Below are 5389 nucleotides of genomic sequence, written 5' to 3'. Positions count from 1 at the left end.
TTCTTTAATAGTGAAAATTTTGGCTCCCATTTTCCACAATGTATTTACTACTGTGCTGAATCCTAGAACACATATAAAGTAGTTTTGGAAATAATAAATCATACCACTGTAAAAAACAAACCAACTAACTACAGTTTAATATTTGCTTATATTTCTTTTTTGTCTATAGCCAGAAGATATACAGTAAAAATGCTGTGTTTAAAGTTACTTAGGTAGTTCTTTATTTCCTTCTTCAGTGAGATTATGTTATTCATTTGAAATATAGTTGGGTTTATTTGTTTCTGTTTGTCATTTTTGGCTTTCCTTTATCCTTTTTGATTTTATTTATTCCTAATGAGATTCTTAATGCCCCATAATAAAATATGAATGGAAAATCAAGGATTCCCAGACACACGATCAATATTTCCAACAGTAAATGTACAGGACAGATAAATAGATTATTCTAGAAGAAACAGTAAAAAATTCAGGAAATAAAAGTGAAAATAAACTCTGTCTCTTCAGAGTCATTAAAAATATATTTAGAATAGAAAAGCATATTAATAAGAAAAAAGTAAAGAATGCAAGAGAGTTCCTGGAATTTAAAATGTTTTTAAATTTCAAAAAAATCAATGGAGGAATTGGTGGACAAGGCAAGAAAATCCCCCAAAAGGAGAACCAAAAGACAAAGATAAAGAAAACACAGGAGGAATTAAAAAGATAAGGGACATAAGGGAAATGATCCAAGAGACTCATTATTTAAATAAGGGGGATACTATAAAAAAGAGGAGAGAAGGTGTAGTCAAAAAATCATCAGAGAAATAATTCAAAAGATTTTCTCAGAGGCACAGGACGTGAGTCTCTAAATTGAAAGGGTACAGTGAATGTCCTCCCAAGGAATGAAAAGAAGCCCCATGCCTAACCACAGTATGTCAAAATTTCAGAACATTAAGGAGGAAGAGGAGATCCTAAAAGCTTTCAGAGTATAAATCACGTATAGGTCACATACAAAGGAATAAGAACCAGAGTAACCTTAGAATTCTTATAAAAAAGTTTTGCATTCTAGAAGACAATGAAGCAATACCTTGAAGTAATTATGAGAGACAATGTTTTCAACCAATAATTACCCTGGAGATGATTACTCTTCTCTGGGACAAGGGGCTGACTGCATACTTTGTTTCTCTACTTCAATTCAAAGTTAGAGCCTGGTAGTGAAAAGAAAGGGCACAGGGCCCTACTCTGGTCAGGGAAGTGGTGGCAGAACTATAGCATAAATGGACTGGGTCATATAAGGACATTTCCTACCCATAGAACCCTCACCTTTCCTAATTTTTGAGGGTCCCAACCAGCATGGGCTGAGGCAGGACATTGAGAGAAGTAGACTCATTACCATCTCACTTGCCCAGCTGGGCTTGATTAGTTCATTTGTGTCCTCATTGATTCACTAATCCATCTAACAATCAATTCACTCAGTAAGCATTTACTAAGTCCCTTCTCTGTGCCAAGCCTTGTGATGAGCACATTCATTCAGAATGTGCTTCAGATATAGCCTCATCCCTCAAAGGACTCACATCTAATGGAAAAGATAGACACATTTAAAAATTGCAATTTAGTGTGATACATTTTATAATAAAATGTGAGCAAGATGAGATAGATTCATGAAGGAGGGATGTTCTGGGTATAGGTTGATGGTTAGAAAGACTTCATAGAGAAGAAGGTGACACTTAAAATGGGACTTGGTGTATGAGTATTTGTCGTGCAGATATGGTGGTGACTGCACTCCAGGCAGAGGAACGAACATGCACAAAGGCATGTACTGGTGTATTGAGGCAACTATCAATTGCTGAATATGGCGTGTATTAGTTAGGATGCTTTCAATTGCAGCTAAGTGGATATCCAACTAAAAGTATCATGAACACATGAACAATAATTAATTTGTTATCTCACATGACAAAAAGTCCAAAGGAAGTTAGTTCCCAGGCAGGTTCAGTGGTTCAATGTTGTCATCAAGGTCCCAGAGGCTTTCTTATCCTTCTGCTTTATTATCCTTGTTTTTTCAATGTCTTCTGGATTGTAAGATGGTTATTGTGTCACATGCGGGCACAACCACATCCAGTGAAGAACAAGAGGACCACTTAATTCTACATATGTCCCTTTATTAGGCAGGAAAACCTTTCACTAAAGCTCTCCATCAGACATCTATTCCAGTCCTCTGCCCTTGCCCTCAGTGCAAGGGAGGCCTGGAAAGTGAGTATATGGCATTTTTAGCCTTTACAATGAGAGGCTCTACCACCAGGAAGGGATGGCAGGTAAAGAGCCTGAAGAAGCCAGGTTCTGAAGGCCTCAAATGCCTAAGAATTTTTCATTTTCTCCTACAGACTATTTGAGATAAATTGGATCAGAAGAGTAATATAATCAAATCTGCATTTTGGAAGATCAAGATCATATTGTTATGTAAGTGCATAGAAAGGATCTGGAATGGTAGATGTCAACTGATACTGATGATTATCTCTGAAGAGGGGAGCGGGTTTGGCAGAAGTGAAGGGGAACATGCACATTTTACTCTTTAGCAGTGGTTCTCAACAGGGGAAGATTTTGTCTGCAGGGGACATGTGACAGTGTCTCCACATGGTTTTTTTGTAGTCATGGGTAGGAAAGTGCTATGGGAAATTAGTGGTAAGAGGCCGGGGATGTTGCTAAACATTTTACAAGGCATGGGACAACTCCCACAACAAAGAAGAATCCAGTCCAAAATGTCAATAGTGCCAAGGCTGAAAGACTATGGTCATAGACTTATTATTTGGATTTTTACTGCTAACCTATATTTGTATAGTACTTATGTTCTAAAAATGTTTAGGGGCACCTGGGTGGTTCATTCAGTTAAATGGCTGACTCTTGATTTCAGCTCAGGTCATGATCTCAGGGTCCTGGGATCGAGCCCTGCGTCAGGCTGCGTTCAGTGAGGAGTCTGAAGATTCTCTCTCCCTCTGCATCTCCCCCTCACACTTTCTCTCAAATAAATAAATCTTAAAAAATGTTTAAAATATTATTTCATAAACCAAAATTCATAAGCATTTGTTGGAAAGCAAATTGGAAGGGTGGAGACTAGAGGCAAGGAGACCAATTAGGAAGCTATTGAAATATTTAATTCAATGGTTTTCATTTTTTTTCTTTTCACTCCCTTCTTCCCTCCCTCCCCCCCACCATTCTTTCCTTTCCTCCCTCTCTCTTTCTCTTTCTTTTGCCAGTTGGAACCCTTTATTTCAATGAAATTTTCCTGGATCCCCAGTATATAAATCAAGGAATCAAGGAATCAATCAATCAGCAGTGCTCTGGTTGAAGCGGGAATGGAGTCTAGAGCCCTAGTTTCTGATGCTCTCCCTCTCCCCTCATGGTGGCTTGATATACTTCTCAGAATACTTTGAATGCCCCCAAATAGAAGCTGAGGCCTGGCCTAGGCCAAGGATGGTAGGGATGGGGAGGCTGAGAAGATTCAAGAGTTAGGTGTGTGTAGTATGTTTGTCAGACCAGTCATGATAATAACTCAGATAGCTAATTACAAACTGTTACAGTTTTGTCAATAAGAAGGGGCATATTTTGGGCCATTTCTAATTTGCTACAAATAACTCTTACCATTTAACATCGAGGAAAGGAAAAATAAATGACAAACTAAGAGAGATATTTTGCAGGCAGAACTGATGAAACACAGTGGTTGGATATTAGAATAAGAGAGAGAGGAAGCTTGGAGGATTCCCAGGTTTCTGGCTTATGTTACTGAGTGTGTAGGGATGCTATTCATTAAGATGAAGAATATAGGAAAGGGCAAAATTATGAGTTCAATGTTGGATGTGTTGCATTTGAGGTGCCTGTGACAGATTCAGGCAGATATGTTGAGTAGGCATGGTCTGAAGCTCAGGGAGAGGTCTGACCTGAAAACAAAGATTGGAAATCATCAGGATATAAATGGTGAAACCTTGGGATTAAATGAGATTATCCAGGGAGAGTAGAGTGATCCTAGGATAGAACTTTAGAGAAAAGCAGTCGTTAGGGAATAGGCAGAAAAGGATGTCGCCCTGAAGGACATGGGGAAGGATGAACCAGAAGCAGAAGAGGAGAATAAGGAAAATGTGGAGTCTTCAATGGAAGAGAAGTGTTTCAAGAAGATAAAGTAATCAATAGTTAAATTTAGTGGAGATGTCAAATAAGAAAATGAATAAAAGGTGAGTTTCTTTGGTTTCTCTCTCAGGGCCCCTTGACAGTGCTGGCTGTGAAAGATTTGAAGATGAAAAACCAAGGATAGAGAATTTTCAGGACTCATTTTCTTAGAAATTGACCCAAAAATTTCAGTTAAAAGTAGCATAGGTGAAAAAGTGTAATATAGGGTTGAACAACCAAACCTCAGGATAGGCAGGGATATAGCTGGGCCTCAGGAACAACTGGGACCAAGTCCTTGAACACCACCAAGACTCGAACCTAGCTGTATCTCACTAATAAGTTTATCTCTACGTGTCATCTTCATTATCTCCAAATGCATACTGGCCTTCTTCACATGATAGCATGGCCTCTGTGCCTTGTATAACCAGAGAGTGACAATCCCTTTTCCAAGCTCCAGTTTGAAAAGCTAAAGGGAAGAATTTGCTGGTTCATACTTAAGTCAGCCAGCCACCCCTAGATTCATCTCTGGATCAATAAGCTACTATCAGGAACTATGTTTTAGAAGGGAATGGTAGTACTGGGTATCTAAGAATATGACAAGTTCCATTAAGAAATGGAGGGTAGAACATTTCACGGAAGGGGGAAAATTGCTGAACAGACAAAGCAACTGAGCATGAGAGATTAGTGAGGGGTCCCTGAAGCCTTTCAGCTCCTGAGATTTTCACATGCTTCCCTCTACATTTTCTTTTTTCCCAATGGAGCCAAGTCTGCACACAAACATGGACACAGGAGGCCATGTGGTATCTCTAAAGCCTGATAGTCCTATCCTAATCCCTGTACCCGTTGGTCCCTATACTCCAAATGCCAAGGAAGGGGACTGAATGGCTGATATTTTTGATGCTTCCAGATCAAGTCTCTCTCCTCCTGAGGGCTTCTTTCTCTGTGGGGAAGCCGTCAGTCCCCCTCCCCACTATGGCCCACCCTACTGCAGCTTGGTGTCCTTCTCATTGGACCTCAGCTGGGCCCAAGGAACCCATCTCATCCTACCACTGTGACAGATGCACTCACCTTTGATGCCAAAATGACCTGACTTGCCAGACAATTAGGCCCTACTGGACTGCCTAATTCCAAATTAGAGGATTCTAGAAGGAAATGTGATGGAGTCTACATTTGATAGTAATGACACATTTCCATAGTATTTTCCAATTTACAAAAAAAAAAAAATTTCTCATGCATAATGGAATTGTATCCGTTTGTA

General features: G+C 39.4%; 1 long non-coding RNA gene across 1 annotated transcript; it reads left to right on the top strand.

Annotated features, from left to right (window-relative positions):
- Window positions 1-319: 319 nt before the first annotated feature.
- LOC145717837 (uncharacterized) lies at window positions 320-3519 on the top strand. The gene is made up of 2 exons (XR_014141308.1): window positions 320-2430; window positions 2882-3519. It is a non-coding gene; the product is annotated as an uncharacterized LOC145717837 (long non-coding RNA).
- The last annotated feature ends 1870 nt before the right edge of the window (window positions 3520-5389 follow it).

This window comes from Leptonychotes weddellii, chromosome X, assembly GCF_054177405.1.
Source record: "Leptonychotes weddellii isolate Sample4059 chromosome X, ASM5417740v2, whole genome shotgun sequence".
In the NCBI taxonomy this organism is placed as follows: domain Eukaryota; kingdom Metazoa; phylum Chordata; class Mammalia; order Carnivora; family Phocidae; genus Leptonychotes; species Leptonychotes weddellii.
This window is presented reverse-complemented; position numbering and strand designations above follow the sequence as displayed.